The sequence below is a fragment of the Malaclemys terrapin genome, chromosome 4, assembly GCF_027887155.1.
Source record: "Malaclemys terrapin pileata isolate rMalTer1 chromosome 4, rMalTer1.hap1, whole genome shotgun sequence".
Classification (NCBI taxonomy): domain Eukaryota; kingdom Metazoa; phylum Chordata; order Testudines; family Emydidae; genus Malaclemys; species Malaclemys terrapin.
Window position 1 is genome coordinate 104,285,307 of NC_071508.1, and position 18,842 is coordinate 104,304,148.

General features: G+C 41.8%; 1 protein-coding gene across 7 annotated transcripts in view; it reads right to left on the reverse strand.

The window, feature by feature from the left end:
• HECTD1 (HECT domain E3 ubiquitin protein ligase 1) overlaps window positions 1-18,842 on the reverse strand; it is a 111,874-nt gene that overhangs the window by 74,555 nt on the left and 18,477 nt on the right. The gene's annotated exons all lie outside the window — the stretch shown is intronic.

The following is an 18,842-nucleotide window of genomic DNA, read 5'->3' on the forward strand; positions in this document are numbered from 1 at the left end:
TTAGCTTGTGATCCACTATGACCATCAGATCCCTTTCTACAGTACTCCTTCCTAGGTAGTCATTTCCCATTTGTATGTGTGCAACTGATTGTTCCTTCCTAAGTGGAGTACTTTGCATTTGTCCTTATTGAATTTCATCCTATGTACCTCAGACCATTTCTCCAGTTTGTCCAGCTCATTTTGAATTTTAATCCTATCCTCCAAAGCACTTGCAACCCCTCCCAGCTTGGTATCATCCTCAAACTTTATAAGCGTACTCTCTATGCCATTATCTAAATCACTGATGAAGATATTGAACAGAACTGGACCCAGAACCGATCCCTAGGGGACCCCACTCATTATGTCCTTCCAGCATGACTGTGAACCACTGATAACTAATCTCTGGGAATGATTTTCCAACCAGTTATGCACCCACCTTATAGTAGCTCCATCTAGGTTGTATTTCCCTAGTTTGTTTATGAGAAGGTCATGCGAGATAGTATCAAAAGTCTTACTAACGTCAAGATATAGCACATCTACTGCTTTCCCCCATCTACAAGGCTTGTTACCCTGTCAAAGAAAGCTATCAGGTTGGTTTGACACGATTTGTTCTTGACAAATCCATGCTGACTGTTATTTATCACCTTATTATCTTCTAGGTGTTTGCAAATTGATTGATTAATTATTTGCTACATTATCTTTCCGGGTACAGAAGTTAAGCTGACTGATCTGTAATTCCCCGGGTTGTCCTGATTTCACTTTTTATAGATGGGCACTACATTTGCCCTTTTCCAGTCTTCTGGAATGTCTCCCATCTTCTATGACTTTTCAAAGATAATTGCTAGTGGCTCAGATATCTTCTCAGTCAGCTCCTGGAGTATTCTAGGATGCATTTCATCAGTCCCTGGTGATTTGAAGACATCTAACTTGTTTAAGTAATTTTTGACCTGTTCTTTCCCAATTTTAGAATCTGGTCCTACCTCATTTTCACTTTGGAGGGCAGGATTAGAATTCAAAATGACCCTGACAAATCAGAGAAATGGTCTGACTCTGAAATCAACAAGAACGAAATTCAACAAAAGACAAGTGCAAAGTACTACACTTATGAAGGAAAAATCAAAAGTATAGCTACAAAATGGGGAATAACTGGCTAGGCAGTAGTACCCCTCCAAAGGACCTGGGGGTTAGAGAGGATCACTAATGAGAGTCAACAACGTGATACAGTTGCAAAAAAGGTGAATATCATTCTGGGATGTATTAATAGGAGTGTTATATTAAGACACAAGAAATAAATGACCCACAGCTGAAGTACTGTGCCCAGTTTTGGGCGCCACACTTTAGGAATGATGTGGATAAACTGGAGAGAGTTCAGAGGAGAGCAACAAAAATGACAAAACATTTAGAAAACCTGATCTATCAGGAAATATTTAAAAAACTGGGCATGTTTAGTCTTGAGAAAAGAAGACTGGGGGGGGGGGGAAATCTAATAACAGTCTTCAAATATATTAATGGCTGTCATAAAGAGGACTGTGATCAATTGTTCTCCATGGCCACTGAAGGTAGGACCAGAAGTAATGCTCTTAATCTGCAACAAAGGATATTTAGGTTAGATATTAGGAAAAACTTTCTAACTATAAGGGTAGTTAAGTCCTGGAATAGGCTTCCAAGGGAGATTATGGAATCATCATCATTAGAGTTTTTTTAAGAACAGATTGGACAAGCACCTGTCAAGGATGTGATAGGTATCCTCATCACTGGCGACTTTTAAGAACAGGTGAGCCAAACACCTGTCTAGGACGATCTAGATACTGGTACTGACTGAGCACAGTGGGCTGGACTAGATGTCTGCTTAGAGGTCCCTTTCAGCCCTACATTTTTATGATTCTATAACTACTGACAGTTTTTAGTTTACAAAATTAAAATAAATCAAAAGAGGTAATTGTGGCTAATGTTTTATCATTCCCTTTTTAAAGCAAAATGAAAAAGGTCAAAGTGTTATATTTTTGGTGCTCTTTTCCCCCCGCCACTCTAAATATTACGTGCCAAAATTCTGCAGTGGACTCTCATCCATTTTGATATCAGAAACCAGTGGAGCAGCAGGCAGTAACAGAAGGTGGGAGGGCCAGGAAGAAGAGAAAAGCTGCTAGACCTATAAGAAGAGACAAGTTAATGGAGATAGCCAGAGTCCGGAGCACTACGAGTATACAGGATGAGCTCAGAAGATTGCAATTGAGAGAAAAAGACAAAAGGACTTGCAGCCAGAAAGAACAGAAGGGGGAAGCCTGGAGAATGGCACCAACAACCAGGAAGATGCAGGTCTACATGACTGGGGATTCCCCACTAAGAAGGGCAGACAGGCCTGTCACCAGAGCTGATCCAGAGAATAGAATGGTGTTCTGTCTGCTGGGAGCTAAAATATGGGATGTGGACCTGAGGCTGAAGAGGATCCTAATGGGAGCTGGAAAGAATCTACTGATTGTCCTTCACATGGGAACAAATGATACAGCTAGATTCTTACTGGAATGCATCAAGGGAGACTATGCCAGGCTTGGAAAGATGCTTAAAGAAATGAAGGCTCAGGTGATCTTCAGTGGGATTCTACCTGTCCCTAGAGGAGGGGAGCGAAGGCGAGACAAGATTATGATGATCAACAGATGCCTCAGGCAGTGGTGCCATAAGGAGGGCTTTGGAATGTTGGACCATTGGGAGGCATTCACAGACAAAGGACTGTGCTCATGGAATGGACTCCACCTGAGTAGGGCGGAAAATAGACACCTGGGATGGAGGTTAGCATAACCGATTAAAAGAGCTTTAAACTAAAAATCAGAGAAGATGGTTGGGAGACAGACACTCATGTAATCTCCATGCTCGATTCTAACACTGAACAGGAGGAAAATCAAATAAGAGAGGATACATGGTGGAATAGTAGTCATGATTAGAGTATAAGTATTGAAGGGTATGTGCGCTTCAGGAAAGACAGAAATAAAAGTAAAGGTGGTGGTGAAGCACTGTATATTAATGATGAGGTAGACTGTAAAGAAATTAGAAGTGATGGAATGGATAAAACAATCTCTTTGAGTAAAAATCTCTTTGGGGAAGAAAACCATCAGAGGCACCCTTGGGACAGTGCTTTGGGTCTGCTACAGGCCCCAATACTCAATTTGGAAATGGCTAGAGACCTCTCTAATATTTTTAATGAAATAAATACTAGGACTGTCAATTAAAGACAGTAAACTCAAGCGATTAACTCAAAACAAATTAACTCGATTAAAAAATTAATTGTGATTAATAGTAGTTTTAATCACACTGTTAAATAATAATAGAATGCCAATTTAAATTTCTTCTAAATATTTTTGGATGTTTTTCTATATTTTCAAATATACTGATTTCAATTACAACACAATAGAAAGTGTACAGTGCTCACTTTATATTATTTTTTATTACAACTATTTGCACTATAAAAAAGATAAACAAAAGAAATAGTATTTTTCAGTTCCTCATACAATTTACGGTAGTGCAATCTCTATCATGAAAGTGCAACTTTCTAAACAATGTAAAACTTTAGAACCTACAAGTCCACTCAGCCCTACTTCTTGTTCAGCCAATCAGTAAGACAAAAAGTTTGTAAATCTCCTGTAAATGTAACCAATGTCACCTGAAAGTGAGAACATGTGTTCGCATGGCACTTTTGTAGCCAGCATGGCAAGGTATATATGTGACCAACATTCATATGCTTCATGCTTTGACCACCATTCCAGAGGACATGCTTCCATCCCAATGACGCTCATTAAAAAAATAATGCGTTAATTAAATTTGTGACTGAACTCCGTTGGTGAGAATTGTATGTCTCCTGGTGCATGGTTTTACCTGCATTCTGCCATAGATTTTATGGAGTCTCGGATGACGACCCAGCATAGCCTGTTCTATTTCAGAACACTTTCATTGCAGATTTAACAAAATGCAAAGAAAGTAGCAATATGAGATTTCTACAGGTAACTACAGCACTCAACCCAAGGTTTAAGAATCTGAAGTACCTTCCAAAATCTGAAGGGGACAAGATACAGAACATGCTGTCAGAAGTCTTAAAAGAGCAACATTTCAATTCAGAAACTACAGAACCCAAACCATCAAGAAAGAAAATCAACCTTCTGTTGGTGGCATCTGACTCAGATGACGAAAATGAACATGCGTCAGTCCACACTGCTTTGTATCGTTATCGAGCAGAACCCGTCATCAGCATGGACGCATGTCCTCTGGAATGGTGGTTGAAGCATGAAAGGGCATACCTGGCACGTAAATACCTTGGTGGCTTTATTTCATAAAAATATTAGAATCCTATTTTTATGATTTTAATTGAATTTGAATTTCAATCCAAATAGAGCTTGACACAAATCACAAGTAAAAAATAATCTAGTAAATAAGAAATGCATCACATTCACCATATTCTAACAATAAAAAGATGTAAAAATTAAAAACTGAATAAAAAAATAAGTAAGTTAAGCTATAGAACTGCTTAAATAAATAGGTATAGATAGAGTGTATCGTCCAGGTTAGCAAAAAGATACACTAACTTTAGTGTAACGGCTATTGGTAATGGTTACCAACTGACGAAAATTAACCTTTCTTTTAGAAAATAAATAAAAAGTACAAATGCAAAACATGATTACAAACAATTTTTAAATCACTTTGATTTAAATCAATCTACCCTGTTTGAAAGTCCTCTAATGCCCTTTCCACAATTTCCTCCACCTGCCTCAATTTTTTAGTTCTCTCTGCTTTCTCTTCCTTGCCTGTGTTTAACACTCATTAGTTGTGTCTTTCAGTTTGGTGAAACAATACTGGCAATCAGATAGCTGGCAAGTGCACTAAGCTAAACAAACTGCTGAACAGCTGAAACACTCCAAACTATTAAAAAGAGAGCAGTACAAACTGAAGGAAGAGAGATTAAAACATAATGCATTTAGTAAAACTCAAAGAACTTCAGGAATCACTCCTCTCCCCACCCCACCCATGCAGCATAAAGTACCCACTGTAAATGAAGTGTATAGCCTAAATTGCAAAACTGCACAAAATATGTTTATACTTGTAGCATGAAACGTACTGAACAATCTATGCATTCCCTGTTCTAGTACATTTCAATTTGTAAATTGATTATCCACTCATTGTACGTTTTGTTCTATTCTACAAATATCTAGTCCCACTTATTTTTGAGCATCAGCTTTCATTATATATTTTAATGCAGTACCCATAAGTAATTTTAGAAGTTAATTTTTCCATTATCTTTTAAAAAGAGAGATTATCAAAGTTTAGTCTACAATTTTTATATAAACATATACAGAATATATAAATAGAGAATACACACTCACTATATTCTGTTAAGCGATAGGGCCCAAACTTTAATTGATCAAAATCAGACAGAGAAAGACAAGTCTTAAGAATATAAAAAAATATGTATGGAGACAAAAAAGCCCAATGAAATGTTTGGCTACTTGCACAGAGTCATGTCATGAAGCAGATAAGACATACATGCTATATGCAAAAGAACAACTCTGAAGAAAGCATGTCTCTCTCACCAACAGAAGTTGGTCCAATAAAAGATATTACCTCACCCACTTTGTCACACACACATACTACATTCAGGTGTGATGCACCCCTGGACAAAGGTAGTACAAGACCAATTCATAGTTAAAGTGATTCAAAGATCCCCCTAAAGTTCTAAATCACTAAGTTTGAGTTGATATAAGTAGATTAAAACATTTTCAATTAACTGACTGAACTTTTAACTTGAAAGCTAACGAATACTTTTTCTTCAAACTTAGCATATTTTGTAGATAAGACACAGAGAGACTGCTAAACTTCCATTAACTCTCTTAGAAGCATGCTATTTTTTGTTTTATTTGTAAATATTTTCTGTTTCTATTACATTTGCTTATCATCACTTAAATCTCTGATCGTAATAAACTTATTCTTGGTTTCACTATAAGTTCTTCCAGTGCAATATGTTAGAGCAGAGGTCGGCAATGTTTGGCATGAGGCTCGTCAGAGTAAGCACCCTGGCGGGCCGGGCCAGTTTATTTACCTGCTGATGCGGCAGGTTCAGCCGATCGTGGCCCCCACTCGCCGCGGTTTGCTGTCCCGGGCCAATGGGGGCGGTGAGAAGCGGCGCGGTCGAGCGATGTGCTGGCCGCGGCTTCCCGCCACCCCCATTGGCCCAAGACGGCGAACTGCAGTGAGTGGGGGCCGCGATTGGCCGAACCTGCCGCGTCAGCAGGTAAATAAACTGGCCCAGCCCGCCAGGGTGCTTACCCTGGCGAGCTGCGTGCCAAACGTTGCCGACCCCTGTGTTAGAGTGTGAATCCTCAGCTGAGCCAACGGGTTGCTGTGTATACTGTCTCTTTGGAGACAACTGATTTGGTAATTTCTGAGAGTGTCCAGTGACAGGGGCTGAATACTGGAGAGGAACACTATTCCAGGGTAGGCCCCTCCTTCTTCTGACCCTTTCCCTACAACTAGCAACTCAGGGCTAGTTTAAACAAAAGCTTTGCCAGCAGAGTTTGTGACAGATATGACAAGGTTCTGCAATATCCTGGACAAACCTTACCGAATTAAGTTAAACCTTATTGAATTAAGTGTATGTATTTTAGGATTCCTTTGTATTAAGACTGCAAATGTTTATGTATTATTGTGGAATACTGTGTAACTTGAAGGAGGAGACATGGCTAATATAAACCCGGGGATGTTTTATGAGCATCAAAGGACTCTTTGAAACAGCATGCTAGACAAACAAATTTAAGTGCAATTCCTAGGATACACTTGGAAGGAGGGGAATACAAATTCCCCTCCTTTAGATCCACCCTTTCAAAGCTGCGCCTTGCTGAGAAACCCTTTGCCTGGCTTATTACCTATTCAATCGCTTCAAATCCTAAACTGGATAAAGGAGAGACTCTCATTCATTAGTGTGCTTGTACTGAGCTAACAGTTTTTATGAACATGTGACTACAGAAAAACTCCTGGGTGGGGTTTGAAGGACTGTTCACCAACCAGTGTCCTTGCCGGAGTTGAGGTAATCTCTGGTAAGCTTATTAGTATACTTGTAGGTTCTTTAATTATTTTAATAGGTTTTATCTTAATGCTTTTACCTTAAGAATAAATGTGCTTGCTTTGAAAGAACTGTGTGGTGACTTAACTGTGGCAATTACATTGTTTACCAGCTTAGAGGAGACAAGTAAAGAAGGCCTGTTTAGGCAGTCTGACTATCCGGGGGAATTCACAGTGTAGACAGAGTGCTGTGCAGTCTGAAAATACCCTAGTCAAGACAGAGAGAGACACAAATCTCCCCTCAAGAAAGGTGAATGGCTGAGAAGCTGGGAGCCTAGAGCGGATGTCCTTGCTGACCAAGGGGAAATACAGATGCAGTTGCCCTGAATTGTAACAAAGCTATACTGGCAAAGCCCCCTAGTGAAGATGAAGCTTTTACAGGCCAGAGGAGTTTCTCCTTTAAAGTGACCCAATAACTTCATTTCGGGCTTTCTGGTCTCAGTACTACCCATCCTTCCGGCTGTTTTATTACCACAACATGGTCCAAATAGTCCATAACAAAAGTCCCAAACAGTCCATTTCTCACCCCAGTCCAGTGCAGTCATTAAAACTCAAGACATCTCGTCCATCATTGCCCCACATACCGCACACGGTGCCTTTGACTACTCCCGGACTCTATCAATCCTCTCCTGTCATTGTTCCAGGACAGCCACCCCAGCTCTTCCAAATGGAATGCAACCCAACTCCGACCAGTGGGAACTCCACAGCCTCTCTGCTAGGAGCATCTTTGCCAAGGGAGCCCTCACTCCTCTTGGACCCCTCAAAGTTCCTCTGGGTCCTGCTTTCTGGCACTGGAGACATCAGTGAATAATGCTCCTCCACTGTTCGCTTGCCGTCAGCCCGCTCCGGCCCTTGGCTTCAGCTTAGAGATAGCAGGCAATTCCCTCTGCTACTGCTCCTCCTGCCTTCAAGCTCTCTCCAGTCCTGGCTCAGGGATGCCAGCCAGCAAACTCCTCTTGGTGATCTCCAGCCTTCTACCAGGAACCACATTCTGCTTCCTTTCAGGACTCCTCCAATCTCCTGGTCTCTGGTAGCTCTCATTTGCCCTTCCTGACTGAATCAGTGTGCTCTGACTCACTAGAACTTCACCTCACCAGGTCGTTCCCTGATCCTTTATACCCCCAAATGCTGCCCCGTTCTCTTATTGGCCAAATGGGAGTACCTGCTCTGGCACAGGGGAGCTGGACCTACTTCACATAATGGGAAAAGCAGAAAAGCAGTTTTCATTGACAAGTGGTAAAGGGAACAGGTTCCTAAGAGTTCTCAAAGCAGGGGCACACAACCCTGCTATTAAGAATCTAGAAAGGAGGCGGACTCTCAAACTAGGGAAAAACATGCACAAGACCCTTCAGGAACGTTAATACTGTGGGTTGGGAAAATACAGCATGACTCTGAATATCAGTGATTTGCAGATATTGTTGCAGATGGACTCTAACCAAGTTGATGGAAAGACTGCTCTAGCAAATAGTCCAGTGCTGATAATACTGATGCTCTCAGGAGAGAAAGTTGATACTAAAGGTGCCCAAATAGAAAACTTCTTCTATTTAGCTCCGCAAGTCAATATGGTTGAGGATTTTCATGATCTACGGTAGAATATTCTCAATCCCAGCTGAACAGCTTCTTTCAGTGGATATCATCCTGCCAGCATCCAGGCTATCAGATGTAAAAAACGCTGGGTTCACGTGTAGGATATGACTGATATTCTGGGAGAAAATGTCAGGCAGAATGGGTAAAGTAATCAGCAGCTATGTTGTTAAGCTCACCAGCACCCAACACCTTAACTGCCTGAGGCCTATGCTGGGGCCACCATGATCATTTGCCCTGCACCTTGTCTCAGTTTCCTCATGAACTTCAGAATCTTAGGGATCAGCACAAACACATACATCAATCTCACAGTCCAAGGAATGAAGAAAGCATCTGTCACAGAGCCTGGGTTTGTGCCCTCCCTCACTCCCCATCTGCAGCACAAGGTTTGGCATTTCTTGTTCTGGTTGGTGGTAAACAGGTCCACTTTTGAGAATCCCCTCAAAAGGGGATTTGCAAAAGATGCTCTGTGTGAATGGCTTTAAGAGACCCCTCAAGGTTTTCAAAAAAGTCCCTAACAAGATGGTCTGCCAATGTATTCTGAAGACTGGAAAGGAATATACCACTCTCAAAGATACATGGCCTGACAGAGTGAGGATGATCTTGCACTCCCATCTGTTGAAACAGTGCTGTCTTAAACTGACATTCTGAGGGTTCACAGTGGTATTGTTGGTCAACACTTGAACTGTTGATCGCCATAGAAGAGGCAGGAAAATCTTGCATGCCGAATTCCAAAATGTTTATGTGCAAGCAGATTTCCTGAGAGACCACAGTAACTAAGTTTCCAGTTGATTCAAATGAGCCCCCATCCCTGAGTGGAGGTCTGTGTTACCAACATCTTCGTAGCTAGGAGCATGGAGAAGAAAAAACTCTGTTGCATACCTAAAGTTGTTCTGTCCACCAGTTCAATGAGGCAAGGACTTCTTGTGTTGCTGTGGCCATCATGTTCATTCAGTGCCTGCTGGGCAGGTACAATAATCTCAACCATCCTTGTATGAATGGAAGGTGAAGTCTAGCATGCTGTGTGACATCAGTGCACACAGCCACGTATCCATGAAGTCTGAGACATGTCCTCAGTAGTATTCTTGGATATGCATGAAGTTGATAGATGAGGTCTAATATAGTCTGAAATCTTTGCTGTGAAAGGTAGGCCTTCACTGATGTGGAGCCTAAAAGAGCTCTATGAATTATGCTCTGAGTGGAGTCAGTGTATATTTCTCTGTTTACTTTGATACCTGGGGAAGAAGAGAGTTTCAGGATTGTTTGTACAAAGTTGATCACCTATTGTGGTAATCTTCCTTCAGTTACCCAGTTGTCTAGGTATGGATATACCTGGATTCCTCGTCTCCTTAGATGAGCTGCCACTACCAACAGACAACTGGTGAAAAGTCTTGGACCTGCAGAAAGGCCAAAAGGTAGGATTCTGTGCTGGCAGTGACATTTTCCTACCAGGAATCCATGTGCCAGTGGTATGAAGATATAAAAATAGTTGTTTTGTAGGCCAAGAGCTGCAAACCAGACCATGGGATCTAATGAAGGCATTATAGAAGCTAGGGTCACTATTCTGTATCTGAAACAGCAGCTGAAGGTGTTGAGAAGTAAAAATAGAGTATGGGTCTCCAAACCCCTTTCTTCTTTGGGATTAAGTAGTGGGAATAAAAACATCTGCCTCTCAACTCCAGGACACCTCTTCCATTGCTCCTAATTGCAAAAGGGAATCTATCTCCTACTTTAACAGTCTCTCAGAAGAAGGGTCCCTGAAAAGGGACAAGGAAAAAACAGAGGGGATTGGAATTGAATGGAATGCCACTTGCTCATGATCCCCCGATAATCCCATCCCAAGAATGCTGAAAATAAAACCGACTGTTGCCAAAGGACGGAGTAAAACAAAAGAGATCCTGTGGTAGTCCAAGCAGGCACCCTACATTGGCATCAAACTGGCTCACTATTTGAAGCCCCAAATTGTGAGGCTGTCAAGGAATCAACAGAGGGTTGACCCTGGTGAAATCTCTGCTTCTTCCACACTGGCATACAAGATCTTGGTGGTTGACCATAGTACTGTGTAAAGGCTGCTTCCTTTTAGGAGTTGCGACAGAACCCCAAGGAATCAAGGGTTACCCTATAATAAAGTCTGGGGGGCTTTGTCAGTCTCATTGGCGAAGAGGGATGGGAGATCTCAAATGGGAGATCCTTGATTGTTGCCTGGACCCCTCTAGAGATGCCAGATGACTGGAATCATCATTACCTCTGATGTGATAACTGGGCACACAAACTTACCTTAATTGTGAGCTCAACTGTAAAAAGTAATGTGAACATTCCTAAGGTGTCACAATAACCTACAACAAATGTTGTTGAGAAAAGGTATAAAAAAAAGGAGCTAAAGACTGAATTAGTCTAAACAAAAGAGCCTACCAATATGGGTCAAGAACCATGTTAAAATCATCCTTGGTAAAAAAAAAAAAAAAAAAAAAACAGAGGGTGTGAAATTGGAAACTAATGAACCAAAACTGGCGTTTCGAACACTAAACCCAATTGATGGACAAAATAATGAGGGGATGGGTTATTACACTCGTCACTCCCCCTTTGGGTCATTAAAGAAAGAGATTTTGGGGGGGAAATAGAGAAGAACGGATGGAGGCTACTGGAGTGAACTTAACCACCATGGTTGCCCCTGAGAGGAAGCAGCCTGGGAGCTCAGAGGGGAGTCATGGATCACCAGGGTAAAGTCCTGTGCAGATACAAAAATGTGGGTCTGCATCCGCAAGGATCAACCCACGATCTGATCCGCTAGCCATCTTTTACCTGTGTCTGCATCTGCACATGCAGCAGCAAGCTGTCTCACAGGGGCTAGCACCAGGGGGTGGGAGGGAGAACGAGTGGGGGGGGGGGCAGAGTCTTGCAGAAAAGAGGCAGTGCACGGGCGGGGACTGGTGTGAGGGGCAGCACAGGGGCGGGGTCTAGAGGAGAAGGGGCGGCGCAGAGGGGGGAAGGGGCAACACATTACATGCTGCTCCTGGGGGCTTGTGAGCGACAGCACACGGCAGCAGCAGTGAGTATTGCATCATAATAGGGCGCTGGGGCCCCGCCTACACCAAACCCTGTGGCCAGGGGTGGGCCCTGCTGCCCAAGACCCGGTAGGCCAGGCCCGGGACTAGAAGCATGGCCACTGCTGCCAGGCTGGGCCATGGTGGGGACACTGGCACTGCCCGAAGGGCCCGAGCTGCTGGACAGGACGTGGCATGGTGAGCGGGTGCTGGACAGCCCAGACTCCAGCCTGCTGCCCAGTCCCAGCTACTGGCTGCCGGCCCCCAGCGCATTGCGCCTCCCGGGCCACCCAATCCAGATGCCATGGGCCAGGCACCGCTGGTGAGTAGAACTCTGTGTGGTTGGTATCTGCATCTGATCCTCTCTCTCTTCAACGCATAGCCAGACAGTTGCCATAGCGACTGTTCACAGTTTGGTCTGTTTCTGCACAACCACAAAGGCTTGACGACCTGAGAGTTCAACATCAGAGCAGACTTGGTGAACCCACGTAATAGGGGTTCTTCCTCTGGGCTGCCTCCACCCCTCGGTTGGTGGAGTTTTATCCTGGATGTTACAAGCCACCCAGAGAATGACGGTTGCTGGAACGTCTTGTGGCATCCTTACGACATTTCCAAAAAGTGTAAGGTGCCGCCTGAGAACAATGGCCCCAGTAATCTGTAGACCCGAGCAACCATAAACTTCTGCATTACAGGTGAAGTCATTCCAGTTCATGCCCAATACACGACATTGACAGTTTGTGTGGAAAGCCTCCAGCTTTGTCCAGTCTGAGTGGCGTGGTGTCCATGTTTCACAGCCGTACAACAGTATGGGAAGGATACAGCTTGAATAAATCCTGAAGTTGGTTGTCATACTAAGATTATGTTGATTCCATATCCGCTGTAAACAGCCCATGGCAGATGCTGCAATGCCAATTCGATGGAGAACTTCCATGTGAGATTTGGAGGAGCAGGTAAGTATAGAACCCAGATAGCAAAAGCTGAAAACTGATTCGACAGTTTTGTTGTTCAAAGAGATTGGAGTCGTGGGTGGACCTGGCCCTAGATTTTGCAGTTTTATCTTTGACCGTGAAACATGAAGACCAGTCTTAGCTGACTCCTCCTCCATATGCTGGAGTGAAACCTGTCGGGACTCTGTACAAAAAGATTCGATCCACTATTCTCAAAAATGGTCCGCAGATATGAAGCGGATATCTGTGGATTTACAGGGCTCTAAAAGGGTGCTGACAGAAATGGAGCGCCACAGGCTGAGGCTTCTCCAAATATCTTCTGAGTTTGAGGAGGTCTGCATCAACTTCTCAAACAGGAAAAGTTTCAGCCTCCTCCCTTGCTCTCTCGGTGTGCTTAGAGAAAGACATATTCTGCGTGATTCTCAGACAGTTCAGATACCATGAGAGTCCATCACTAATGGATATGACAGCATCACACGGAAAACAAGTCTTAAATCCTGCTAACTGCCTCTGCCATGATCCTAGTACCCCTGTATTAGGGTGGCGGGGAAGTTGTTTCTAGACTACTGACTAAGGGCTTGTCTATACTTACCGCGCTGGTTCGGCGGCAGGCAATCGAACTTCTGGGTTCGATTTATCGCGTCTAGTCTGGACGCGATAAATCGAACTCAGAAGTGCTCCCCGTCGACTCCGGTAATCCTGCTCGCCGCGAGGAGTACGCGGAGTCGATGGGGGAGCCTGCCTGCCGGGTCTGGACGGGGGTAAGTTCGAACTAAGGTATGTCGACTTCAGCTACGTTATTCACGTAGCTGAAGTTGCATACCTTAGTTCGATTTGGGGGTTTAGTGTAGACCAAGCCTAAGCTATGCTAATTTTTTTTCTATATAGACTAATGGGCAAAAGGAAACTTAACTACTCTATACTAATAGTAACAACACTAAAGAGCTAAGCTAGGGTCATGTGGGGGTGGTCACAGGGGTTACTCTCCTGACTCTCAGCTTCTCCCCCCCAAAAAATATTTCCCCACCAGTTGCTGTCCCGGCCCGTCAGGGTAGCAGCTGGCGTGCTGGGACACTTTGTTTACTTAGGTTTACCTCCGTGCCTGCGGATGCTCAAGGAAAACAAACCATCTCAGCCCGCCAGAGGCTTATCCTGATGGCCCGGGAGCCAAAGTTTGCTGACCCCTGAATTATAGGGTCGGCTTATGAATGGGTTATAAAAAATTTCCATTTTTACTTATGCATCTTGGGGGGAGGGGGGGGAGGAGGGTCGGCTTATAAAGTTCAGGTAAACACAGGTCAAACAATGATTTATACTTCAAAATGATTTTTTTAAAATGTCAAGAAAATGCTTATTAAAATTTAATCAAAATATTTCCTTCTGGATTTTAGTTTTTAATACCTGAAATTATTTATTATAACAACTTAATAAATTTAAGTACACCGGTCAGGCAATTCTTAAAAGTGTCTTGAGAGAGTCCTAAAAAAACAAAAACAAAAACCCCAAGGAGATAGCTTTAGGGTGTTGAGTAGACAACAGGTTAGTGCTGCAGTTATTACTACACCTCTACCCCAATATAACGCTACCCGATATAACACGAATTCTGATATAACGCAGTAAAGCAGTGCTCGGGGGGGGGAGGGGGGGAGAGGCTGCACACTCCGGTGGATCAAAGCAAGTTCGATATAACGCGGTTTCACCTATAACGTGGTAAGATTTTTTGGCTCCCAAGGACAGCATTATATTGAGGTAGAGGCGTATTTACTGTACATCTCTCATTGTGGGTGTCCACACATGACTCACTGTTTCTATAGTGGGATCAGCACTTTTGCTGATCCTTGTGATTCTTCTGTTATCACATTCCAAAGACTTCATTGGAGCACTGGTTTATGATTAATACATTATAAGAGTCTCTGAGATCAAATTTATTCTAAATCAACATTTGTCCTTAATGCCTACTTCAATCTGTAATTGGTATTAATAGGGAAATCTTGTCTCCCTATTTAGTAGGACAGTCTCTGTCCCCTATATTAGATAAATTGATTTTAAATCTGTCTATAATTACAATATCTATAATGTATTCTAATACTGCTATTATTTATGTCTGAGACTATCTCAGATGCCCTCATTAATAATATGAATTTATTAGAAAATAAAGATCATTGCCCACAAACTCCATATAATATCAATTCTCTCTGTGGGAAGTTAAAGCAACCTGAAAAACATTTTCTGAAAATTAAAAATGTTGGGTCACTAAAAAAAAAAAAAAAAATTATTTCCCCTCTGTTGATACTCACACCTTCTTGTCAACTGCTGGGAATGGGCCACATCCACATTGATTGAATTGGCCTTGTTAGCACTGACCCCCTCCACTTGGTAAGGCAACTCCCATCTTTTCATGTGCAGTACATTTATACCTGCTTCATGTATTTTCTACTCCATGCATCTGATGAAGTGGGTTATATCCCACAAAAGCTTATGCCCAGATAAATTGGTTAGTATCAAAGTTTGCCAGAAGGACTCCTCGTTGTTTTTCTATTATATATTATCATCCCTCTCAACAGCAAGCTCTTTTTAAATTTTCTTTTAGATGTGGTGTAATTGCAGAAAGGTATGTCAAAGAAGTGGGTTTTGCATTTTGCTCTGAAGACATTGTTGCTCAGGGAGTCATCCTGATCTCTGAGGAGCTAAGACCCCAGGAATGAAAATCCTGCACAGATGGCACCTTTAGAGAGTTTGAAATATAAATTCTTGGAAATAACATTTAACATGAACAGCTCATTAAGATGATAAAACTATCACTGAAATAAAGGACTGAGAGACTCTATACATTGTAAGAAGTGTGCACTGTCTAATATACCATTTATATTGCTGATAATCTCATTCTGTGGCAGTTTTCTTTGCTGTTTTGACATATAAGGACAATCAAATTAATTTTACCTAAATCTGTAATGACATCTGACTCTATGTATCCAGATACATACTACTTTTAAGTAAGAACGACGAAACAGCTTTCTTGTTTAGAGAGTCCAAAATACAGTCAGCCCTCTAATCATTATCTACATATTCTGCAAGGGTGTTCTATAATTCTGGCATTTTTTTAAATCAAACAACATTGCAAAGAAAACATATTATTATACATTTGTGGTAGTCCAAAGAAGGGGATAGGCGTTACAATACCCAACAAAACAACAAAGGAACAGCATCAGGCTAAATGTGGGTGTACCACCTTGTATCTCAACATAAATCAACAAAATTCAGTCTTTTAGGATATTCTGGTCAATGAACAAACTGAAAAGTCAATTTATCAATCAACATAGTCAAATTTTGAGATTAAATGATTAATCTGTAACAGATTACTCTATTTCAGCGTTTTAAATTAATTGCATTGTCATGGAGCAGAAACTTTAAACCTGCCCTCACAAATCCTGTTCCACCCCAGGTAGGAGGATCCCACCCTGTAACTACCAGTTGGAATCATAACTGAATAAGAGCCTCAAATTCCACCTGTTCTCAGCACTCTGTCCAATTATCTGCCATATAGGAAACAACACATCCTGCAGCTATTCCAGCAGGTGCTCTCCCAGCACTCTAAAAAACCCACCTCCACAGGGGGCGTGGCTCCCAGCCTCGGTGCACTGTCTACACTGGCGCTTTACAGTGCTGAAACTTCCTGCACTCAGGGGTGTGTTTTTTCACACCCCTGAGTGAGAAAATTACAGAGCGGTAAATTGACAAGCCCTAAGACTAAAACTAAAGTGAACACAGTCACTCATTAGCATAGAAACAGTCTAGCACCACCTGATTAAATTCATGTTTGCAATGTTATTTTCACAACCATAACAGCCCAAACAAGTCACTTAACTTCTTTGTCCAATTCCCGATCTATAAAATGGGGATATTATTTCTAATCTTCTTCAGTGTTATGCACATTAATTAGCTTTGCATAGTGCTCTGGAAATTGTACTAATCTATGAATATTAGTGTCTAAAGCCAGAAGACATCATTTAATCATTAAATCTGACCTCCTGTACATCACAGACCATCAAATTTCACTCAGTTATTCCTGTATTATTTCCCAATCATTTGTGTTTAACCAAGCATGTCTTCCATAAAGACATCCAATTATTGATTTGAAGACATCAGGAAATGGAGACTCCACCATTTCCCTCAATAATTTGTTCCAGTGATTAATCATCCTCACTGTTAAACATTTGTGCCTAATTTCTACTTTGAATTTGTCGGTTTTATCTTCCAGTCATAGTTATGCCTTTTAATACCAGACATTTTCTCCCCACGAAGGTATATATGCACTGTAATCCAGTAGCCTCTCAATCTTCTTTTTGATACTGAATGGACTCTCTAAGCCTCTCACGGTAAGGCATTCTCTCCAACATGTAAGGCATTACATCATTCTGTGGCTCTTTTCTGCACAGTCTCCAATTTTTCAAAATCCCCTTTTTTTTTTTTTAATTTGGACACCATACCTGAATGCAGAATTCCAGTATCTATCTTCAATGCCATACACAGAGGCTAGAATCCCCTCCTTACTCCTACTCTCCTGTTCATACATCACAACAATCACAGTAGCCTGTATACCACAGCATCATACTGTGAGTTCACGTTCAGTTGCTTGTCCACTATGAACCCTAAATCAGTGGTAGGCGGCCTGTGGGCCGCATGTGGCCCATCAGGGTAATCCGATAGTGGGCTGCGAGACATTTTGCTGATGTTGACCGAACGCTGCCCTAAATGCTTTTCAAAATCATTGTTTTGCAAAGTACAGTCTTTCCATCCTTTAGGTATGGCCTGCATTTCTTGTTCCTAAGTATTAACTTTGCATTTGGTTGTAGTAAAATGTATTTTATTTGAATGGCTCTGTCTGACTGCTCTGCCCTCATCATTATTCACCACTATACCAATTTCTGTGTTGTCCACAATTTAATTAGCAGTGTTCTCAAAGTGTTTTTTATAGTAAAGTTTGAGGGCTACGCCAATTGACATATTTACCAATTCTCTGAGAGGTGGAGTACTTACACCAACAGGAGAAGCTCTCCTGTCAGTGTAGGTAGCATCTTCACTATGCACCTACAGTGGCACTGTACGTCTAGACAAGCCCTTAGTAGTTAAAGCACAGAAAAGGTTTGCTTAGTGACAGTTAAGGTCACAACACACATCCAACTCAAAACCTTAAAAGCAGGGAAATAAAAGTTCTGCATTTATTGCATTCTCACATTACCTACCACACTGCTGATAACCCAATCCAATAATCTATAAGGATTTCACTTACATCTACAACAGATATCAAAAAGCAATACCTATACCTACCCCTACTTAATCAAATTTGCACGCTAGCATAAAACCTTAACAGTGACCTGAGACTATCATCAAATGAGTATATTTGGTGGTCATATAATCTATATGTTCAGAAAGATATTTTACCTTAACACTGCTGAAGTTACTGTAAATGATGGTATAAAGCACCAAAAATTATACTAGTTCTTACATTACAAATCTGTTATGGTATGTAGTCTCATTGTGTGAATTAAAAAGTTTTAAAAAGCAAATTTACAAAAAAAACTGTCACAAGCAACTACAACAGCCCCTCTCATGAGTAAACAGGAGGCTCCCAGCTCAGAGCCCTACCTCTGGAGCTACAGGAGTAACTGCTAGCCTATGTTTAGCTCAGCCAACAGAGAAGGACTAGACATGTTTTCCTTGGTGGTTACACAATTTTTTGCTAGACAACAGCAGCACATTGGAAATCCCAGGTTATATCCCTGATTCTGGGACCTCATCTTTCCTAGGGGGAAAAAGATTTGTTCTCATGTCATATGTTAGCTAACATATAATAACTAACATGAGGTAAAATCCTAGTTAAAACTACAAACTCTTGTTTTGACAGGTCAGGGTAAACCCGAGGCTCCCCCACAGTCTTTACTTCAACCTGTGTAACTTGTGTCAAGACTACAAACTGTCTTAACTGCACTCGGATCTTACTATATTACCATGTGTCAGCTAACATGAGGTAAGAACATTCTTTTCCCTCCAGTGAAGATGCATCCAGAGAAACAGTGTGTGGTTCTGTGGTTACAGATAGGATAACCAAAGAATATTTATGTTTGGAAGGATTAGATTTTTATCAATAAATTTTGATTATATGTACACACACAAACTGACAAAAAATACT